Here is a 9,349-nt window from a genome sequence, read left to right on the forward strand (position 1 = left end):
ATAGGTCATCAAGTCACATTTCTTTGACAAAGCACCTGTACCGAATTTTTAACCAATTACCGAATCACGATGGACCTGACAGGCTATATATAAGGTCCAGGCACACCTCTGATTTATATCTCAACCACGACGGAGATATTGAGATATAGGCTATGAAGACTGCAATACTGTGTGCCTTATGGCAGTGGAACCAGCTGCAGAAAACCAAATCCCGTGAGGAAAGACGCCGTTCCCAGCGCTGGAAAGCGAGAATGCGCAATGCCATCCTGCTTCATCTTGAGGTATTTATGAGTGTTTGTTTAAAAAAATTTGAAAAATAGCTGGCTTGTTTGATTTGAATACAAAAATGACCAACTACTAGCAAGAAAATCATGACACATAGGCCTTGGAGTTAGAGAAAAAGCATGTTTGTCAGAGAGAAAGTTGTGTTTTTTATTATGTACGTGTATTTATTCAAGAAGGGACCATGCACATTAGTTAACACGAGCACTTGAGACCATCAAATGTAGCCTACCAGATTTAGCCATGGCTTAATTTCTTATGAGAGAATATTTATGTGCAGTTTAAATTGCGGGATAAAATACTTTAGTTTGCTGGACAAAGGTATGACCTCTGTACATGTTATTCTTCCTGTAGGTTCAGCACCCACACTCTCCCATCTACAGATATTTGAACAGCAGTGTACCCCTGCTGAAGCTGTACTTCAAGGGTGATGGGTGCCTGCTCAAGGATTACAGGATCAGCCGTAACTCCTTGGAGGCCTTGATGTGGTGTCTGGAACCTGAGAGGAGACAGGCCTGGGGACACCACATGACTATCTTGACGACCTTGTATTGGCTGGCACACGGTTTGTCCTACAGTGTGGTGTCCCGGGCCTTTCAGGTACCCCTCTCCATGGTCCACAGACTGGTCCACCAGGGAGTGGAGGACATCGCTGCTCTCCGGCATTCCCTCATCAAGCTGCCTGCTGGATCCAGAGCTGGAGAAGGTTGGGCAGGGCTTCCAGCAGTTGGCCAACAGTCCGGCATTCCGTACGTGTGTGGGTACAATAGACGGGAGCCACATACGAATCAGGGCCCCATCCGGACCCTGTGGCCAGGATCAGGGTCGGCGTCATGGGGGGTCATTCGCGGGCCATGCCTCCCCAAATGAGTCACTGTGCCCCCCCAACGCAGGGTGGGCAAGCCTTGCCACTTTGTCGTTTTTTAAAATTTAAATCATATAAGTGAAAACGTTTCCACTAACGTTTTTTTTGTGTGAAATGTCAGAAATAAAGAATACAAATATAAAACACAGCCTGAGCTGTGCTCACTGCTGCTCTCTGATTGGTATGTTGCTTGACCAATGACCCCCGACCTTTGTTTTGTTATCATTACGTGGCTGTGTGTTTAGATGAAAGCCCGGTGGCGATCTGTTCATCTGTTACACTGATTATACAGTAAAGCCATCGGAAATAATATGATATACAGTACAGTACAAGTAGCCTACTTCTGGGTCTCTGTGTTTCATTCAAGCTCGGCTCTGTGTGTGTGTGTGTGTGTGTGTGTGGCACGAGCGCATTTTGTGAGTGCGCAAGCGGTAACGTGGAATGTTGATGTTAGCATCTGGTTAGCTAGCTATGCTAACGGATATAAAGAGCTGTTTCTACACCAAGGTAGAGGAGAGTCCTCTCCTGTCAGACTGAGAGGATCTTATAACCTCAGCTCAGTGAGGTAAGAACTCTCTCAGTGTTTAGATAGTTAACTTTAGTGTAGGTTATCTCAGTGGGTCTCCAACGGTTTGGTCACCATTTATGTAAGTTTAGTATTTGCGAGGAATACCATATGATCATTATAGTTATTAAAGAATAAGAGAATAAATGAAAAACGGGTATGAAATACTATAGGACAGTAACACAAGAATACAGTTTAAAAGGGGAGTGATTAGTAAAATATCCATAAAGAAAAAGTAAATCTGTGTACAGTTCTGTTTCATATGGATGCTGAGAGATGTAGACTATCCATAGATCTCCTAATGTTGCTCTCAAAGTGCACCAGATTGATGCATTTAACTTCAATATTTTTAAAATAATCTTCCCGGGGGATCATCCCCCAGACCCTCCTAGAGGAGGTTAGGTCCACACCCACCTAAAACATGTTCACATGGATAGGATACTAAATACATTTGCACCCTTTTTATATGGTGGCCTATGTCCTTATATGTTTCTGTTTTGGTGGTCGTTCCACAACCGTGCATGTATGCACAAGTCATAGGTGCGCTATACAATAGCACTACACCCTGCAATGTGTGTGAAAGACAATAGACTTTACAGCATGTTTATTGAAGTTGCTTTGGTGTTTGTGTGTTGGTTGTTGACGGCAGTGTGTGCCCCCCCTTTGTAAATGATTGCCCCCCCATTCGATTTGTTCTAGAGCCGACCCTGGCCAGGATTATGTGAATAGGAAGCTCTTCCATCCCAGGATTATGTGAATAGGAAGCTCTTCCATCCCATCCATACAGCCTGCATGGATGGGATGGGGAAATTCCTCCAAACATTCGTTGGATTTCCGGGCTCAGTCCACGACACCCCTGTCCTAAAACACAGTGCCCTGTATAGAGAGGCTCTTTACCCTCCTCCAGGGTACTTCATTGTGAGGGATGGTGGCTACCCCTGCATTGTACACCCTATAGTGATCGTAACCCCGTATCGGGAGCCACTGCAGGGGAGAGTACAGAGCCGATTCAACGGCTGCCATGCCAAAGCACGCAGCATAATCGAGCGCACTTTCGGGAAACTGAAGGTGCGATGGAGGTGCCTCCTGATGAAGGCCCTGGAGGTGAACATTATCATTATCATTATCAACACTTACATGTGTGCTTTGCTCCCGCCGTTCCCGGAAATGCATCCGCGGAGGAGCCGTGGAGGACGCATCAGTGTCTCCTCGGTTAGAGCTCCTCCAGAGAGCCTCCTCGATGCTCGATGCTCGGTCCTCAAAGTGCATTTAGAGAAATTAGATGTCCTTCAAAATGGCGCGCTGAAATTCATTTCCGGGTCACTACCGGAGGACCGAGCAGTCGAGGAGTCGAGGAGGGGAAATTTGAGTATTGAGAAACCTCTTCTATCATGCTGTGCGTGCTTTCACCTACTGAGTTACGTAAACGTAGCCAGCCAATCGGGGCGAGCATACCTGAATGCGCGTGCAGGCCCACAGTATATAAGGTGGCTACGCCCTCCGCCCGCTATCCTTTTTCTCTTCAGCGAGCGAGTAACAACTGCAGAGAAAGTAACACTTTTAAAAGAAGAAGAAGAATAAATAGTTATCATACCTCCATGGAGAGACCCGGGCCTGTCCTTCGTGCCCTGGCTTAAATAGCGGAGCGCCGATCTCCACCACCTCTGCTTCAAGTGTTTGGGGGACCAGGATATGGCCGAGGCGGTGCCATTCACGTTCGCCATTCCAGCGGGGTGGATGGCTCAGTTTGCCGTTGTCGGGCACTTCCGGGTCCGGTCCATGGAGGTCCACCGCCCTAGGTGATGACCATGGCGGCGGAGCGCAGCTGCTCCCAGCGGGCAGCAGGCTATGAGGTGTGACTTGTGCCAAAGAACGGATAACTAAGCTAACTGAGCGGAGCACTGACGTGTCAACGTACGCCAACGCCTCCATCAATTTTGAATGGGTTGACGTAGAATACAGGCGACGTCACGACGATGTCAGCCGTCACGGCGACGTATCATAGGTGCGCTCAAAGTACGCGCTCACGTGGCGGCGGCGTAGCTTAGAAAGTGCTATCTTAGATATGCGTGTTGATAACGTACGTGTGTATATGCGCGTGAATAACGTATGTGTGGATAAGCGTGTGAATAACGTACGTCTCGCCTCCGTTAGCATTGTATAGTATCTGGTACAGGGATTAAGAGTTGTGTCTAGCAGCTCTCTCTCTCTCTGCTCGGGAACAGCTGATTGCTGCACAGCGATCAGCTGTCCCTCCCTCCCTCAAGGTGCGTGTGGGTGTGTCTGTGTGTCTCATTCACTGTCCCTCAGGTTGTAGCATGTTTCGATTGCCAGTTTGTGGCTTGTATGTCTTGTGAACGCAACGCTGGCCTAATATGGTGTGGCCTGCTGACATGGCCTAATAAACACACAGGACTAAAAATAATACGTGTTTAATTCAGCCCAGATGCGGTGACTGCAGGCCAAATCCATTAATGCGGCATATATTTGTGAAGTTGCACCGGTATGAGGCGCAGTGAGAACCAGACTAGCGAATGGGCATATTTCAAAAGTGAGCGAACATTATGGCAAGGCAAGGCAATTTTATTTATATAGCACTTTTCAGCACGTGGCGATTCAAAGTGCTCTACAGATTAAAAGCAAAATAAATTTAAGAACAAATTAATTATTAAAAAGGCATTTAAAAACAGGCATAATAAGCAAAGGTAATGAAATAAATTAAATAAATAAACACAGCAGGTACAGAATACATGACTAAAAAGGCATACTGTAGTGTGATTATGGGCAGCTCAATTAAAAGCAGCGGCAAATAGGTGCGTTTTTAGTTTTAAAAATAGGAAGTGTTTCGGTGGACGTGCATTTGTTCCAAATTGTTGGGGCATAATAACTAAAAGCTGCTTTTCCATGTTTAGTGGTTATTCTCGGAACAGAGAGCAGACCCGACCCAGAAGACCTGAGACTCCTGGATGCTTCATAGTGATGGAGTAGGTCGTCTATTGTAGTGGACATTTTTATTATATCCTTATATGTTTTAAACCAAATGCTTCTCATTTCCTGAGATGTGCTGTTTTCTTCCTTTACTCTACTGTGGGTTTATTCCCAAGCGCTTCAAGGCCACAGAGCTGATTTGGCTGACTATGTTGAGGCTACTCCTCTTCACACAAAGTCTCACAAGAACTTCCCTATTCTGATCTCAAGGACAGGTGTCTAATAACAATGAGACCGTGTGAAGACAGATTTCTGCACTTCCCACTCTTTGCTGTATATAAGCTTTGCTTTCCTATTATATCTGCGCACACTCCTGCAGACTATCATATACTCTGTGGAACCTGTGTCTTTATTTTTATTGTATCTATGTATTTGAAGCTTCAAATAAATAACCAGAAAGACAACTCTGTCTGATTCACCATTTATTTGTTTTTGATCACTCTGACTTGTACTCTCCAGTGTGTTGGGTCTTAGATTTCCATAACACTATATACCTCGGTCCTAAACCATTTAGTGATTTAAAAACTAGCAGTAGTATTTTAAAATCAATTCTTTGGCAGACTGGAAGCCAGTGTAATGATCTCAGAACCGGAGTGATATGATCCACTTTTCTAGTGTCAGTGCCACTATTATGAGCCACTTTTCTTTCTATATTGTATCCTGATGTGCACATCGACTGTCAACAAAACAGTTTCTCAGTCCAATGCTAAGTTAGTGGCAGGCCCTGTGTGACTGGAGACTATAAGGCAACACAAAACCCAAACATGTCCTTAATGTTACTCAAGGCAAATATATGTAAGATAACCGTTAGACTGCAGCTAACTGTGGGGCTACAAACCCCTCATACTATGAGTGAATAACTTGAGGTGGTTATGTTGTCTAAAGGGGAGAGAATCATTATGGTATTAGGCCATGCAAATACAGGGTCAACTTAGTGATATAAGTGTTGCATAATATATGTTCTTGAATAATGTTATTTCATAAATAGTTGTTAATGATTACATGTTCTCCTTATTCAGTTCCACTATCAGATGATGCTGATGGTGATGACCCTGAGGGAGAGATGCAGGCAGAGCTCAGTGGACAGAACTAGCAGGTAGAGAGGAAACTGTTTCAATAGGCTATGACTGACACTGAACAAAACCAAAGGAAATGTAATGACAACAGTATACGCAAGCTATGTTCATGTTCTCTCAATAAGTTATTATAGTTATTGATCAGAGTTGAATCCATCCCAATGCTGGTTCTTATTCAGTACCAGCAGATGCTGAGGAGGTTGACAAGACAATTCAAGATTCAGGGTCCAGCACAAGGGAAATTGCAACTGAGTAGGGCAGCAACGTTGTAGATATTGACGATACATCCAGCAAAACGCCCCCAAAAAAAACTGGTAGTGGCCTGGCTGGGTGTATAGATCCCGGCCTGACCTATGGTCCCAGTCCGGCCCTGCTGACACATCACACACCCATACAACACACATTACTGATTAAACTGATATCATAATTTAGTTACTCTCTTTAAATAAATATACTGTAATTGGAAAATAATCATGTGTGGTGTCCTTGTTTTGTCCGTCCTTGAGCCAGGGCACCCTATTTTTGTATGTAGATTATTCTTGTTTTAGAATTAATTCAGTAATGGTGTGTGTGTACCACAAACATAATAAATCATTGGATAGTGTTTCTCAAATGAAGGGGGAAAATAATGAAATAAAGTAATGTATTAAGATTCAGTGCGAGTTATTACTTTCTTCAAAAATACACAGACATTGCAGCACATTGTTTGATGTCTTTGCACAGCCTTTCTCAGCAGTAGAGTGCAATGTGTTGGTGAACCTTTGTTTCCTCCTGACAGAAGCGCTCACTTAAAGGTATACTCAATTCAATAGCTTTATTAGCATGACCTCAGTTACATATAGTACTGCCAAAGCTCTGTATAGTTGCAACATCTATACAAAATATAAATATACAATACTCCCCCTTGTGGCCAAAGGCGGACACAACTCTTGTCTTCAGATCAACCTGATCTCACCAGAATGCGTGACTCCACCACGACTCCTTAACACCGCATTGCGTGGTGGAATCACGCATTCTGCTCCATTTACGTGTCGGCACCACGCAAAAAACCCCATTGTAAAGTGAATGAGGCTCCTTTGTCGTGGTGCACACACGCATTTCTACAACGTCCCGCAGTGAGCTTTTATTCTATAAAACATTTTTAAAATCTACTTTATAGCTTGAATACAAATAAAATAAAAGAAGTCTCCCGTGAGTTACTACAAGCTATATAGTAGATTTTAAAAACGTTTTATAGAATAAAAGCTCACTGCGGGACGTTGTAGAAATGCGTGTGTGCACCACGACAAAAGAGCCTCATTCACTTTGCATTGGGGTTTTTTGCGTGGTGCCGACACGTAAATGTAGCAGAATGCGTGACTCTACCACGCAATGCGGTGTTAAGGAGTCGTGGTGGAGTCACGCATTCTGGTGAGATCAGGTTGCTTCAGATGTATGCTTGAGTGCAGCAAAATGTAGCACAGTGACTATTTTGTCAACTAAACATCATAAAACAATACATATTTTAGTAAACGGGACATTACAATCTCCTCTCGACATGTTACGGCCCGTCCACACAGCGGCGTGCGTTGAAGCTTCCAACGCTTCTGCCCATTCACTTTGAATGGGGTGACGTCACTTTTAGCCGAACTGCATTTTGGGAAGCGACGTGGAGCGTTGCTGGCGTTGCTGGCTTCAAAAGTTGAGCAATGTTCAACTTTTGACGCCTTGACGGAGGCGTCAGCCAATCGAATCATATGCCAGTACAAGCTCTAGCCAATCAAACCGTGTGCTTGTGTGTCTGGGGTGGGAGATTCATGTGATTGGTTGTTGGTCGAGTGTCAGACACGCCCGCCGGCAAGCGTCAACGCACCCCGCTGTGTGGACGGGCCGTAAGTGAGCTCAGTGAGTTCGTTCATTGGCACAAATCACACCTCATAGAAGGCTGGGCAGAGAGCTGAAAAGAGCTTTGCCGCGTGACAGGGCGACTACAAATAAACACGGGTGTGTTGGGCATCTCGCTCATTGCTGGAGATGCCCCCACCTCAGCAGATCAAAGCGATTATTTGTAGCTTGATCGGCGGTGTGGCCGCCGCCGTTGCCTGCCGTGTGATATCCCGGTGGGGGGGTCACGCCGCGTGGCACTTTCCAAAAGGACAGTGTTGATCTCCCGGGCCGGGAGCCCCCGTGTTTACGGAAGGGCTCTTTGGGTCGATCTTCTTGGTCACGTGGGTGAGGAGTAGTCGCAGCGTGGCTGCTTCTTGCTCATCCCCAGAGGAAATAACACTGTCCCACACTCCCCGCCCCCTCTGTAAACTCTAGTATAGGAGCCAGCAGGTGGGCGCGTGTGCACGTGAGTGGAATAAACCGAAGTGCTGTCAAAGCACTGTGTGTGTGAGAAATGCATTCAGTGAAAACGATTGCATTTATTCCAGAGTGAGTCATCTCTCTACACATTTCCACTTTTCACCATAATGTCCGTTTCAAAGAGACGGCATTAGGACAGAGCCCCTTTTCTGTGTCAGCCCCAATGCCAAAACTCCCTTTTATGGAAGGTTTGGCAGCGGAGTAGGCCACCAGAGAATACTACAGCTTCTTAGCTTTGGCTCCACAGCTGCTGGCATGTCCCCTGAACACAGTTTTGTGGGGAATGGAATCCCAGCTGTGTACTGACAGAGTAGAGGGGCAGGACACTGAGACTGGGTTACTCACTCCAGCTTTGCAGCGTCCCTCCTCCATTCATGGGCAATAGAGAGGCAAATCTATCATCCTGGGAGTCATATCTCTCCACAATTCCACATTTTCCCATAATGTCTCATTGAGATCGGCAAGGCCGTTTTCATACAATATTAATTGGACGCCCATTATGAGGCGCGGCCCCCGTGAGAGTGGCCGCGGTGTGTTCAGGGACCTCCGCAGAAGAACAGTGGGTTACGTAGTGTAACTCTAGTTCTACAGTGATATGTGTGTGTAAAATGCATTCAGTAAAAACGATTGTATTTATCCCAGAGTAAGAGTCATCTCTCTCCACAATTCCACTTTTTCCCATAATGTCTCGTTGAGATCGGCAAGGCCGTTTTCATACAATGTTAATTAACCTCTTAAGCCCCACGGACCCGGTTCCGGGGCCGAAATCGCGTCATTTGCAGGAAACAACGTCTAAGGAACCTTAATATTTAATAAACTATGAATATTGTATATCCATATAACGGGAAAAACTCATTTAACTGATCTTATTCATTTTTTTTTCCAAAAAAAACACACAATGCTAACAGTGAGCCTCTGAATTAGCCCCGAGCGAAAAATGCTAACCTATTACTGCACCGAAAATCACGCCTAGCTCCCTTATTACTTATCCTAGCTGCACATCCAACACATCGTTTATGATCGTAAAGACACAGAATCTAACAGTGCCAACCTCAACACTGAAAGATACAAACTCGCGACGTTATCAACAAAAATGTACATCAAAACATGTGGCGCTAGGTAGCCTACAACGCTAACATGGCTTACCTTGGTTTTGTCTGGTCAAAACTGGTCTTCAATGGCATTAAAATGTTAACAACGATTATGTAGTTAATCCATAGGTTAATA

At 45.1% G+C, this 9,349-nt stretch overlaps 1 long non-coding RNA gene across 1 annotated transcript; it reads left to right on the forward strand.

The window, feature by feature from the left end:
- Positions 1–3,414: 3,414 nt before the first annotated feature.
- On the forward strand, positions 3,415–5,107 carry LOC117546981. The gene is made up of 2 exons (XR_004569108.1): positions 3,415–3,565; positions 4,625–5,107. It is a non-coding gene; the product is annotated as an uncharacterized LOC117546981 (long non-coding RNA).
- Positions 5,108–9,349: the final 4,242 nt, after the last annotated feature.

Source organism: Gymnodraco acuticeps, unplaced genomic scaffold (genome assembly GCF_902827175.1).
Source record: "Gymnodraco acuticeps unplaced genomic scaffold, fGymAcu1.1, whole genome shotgun sequence".
Taxonomy (NCBI): Eukaryota; Metazoa; Chordata; class Actinopteri; order Perciformes; family Bathydraconidae; genus Gymnodraco; species Gymnodraco acuticeps.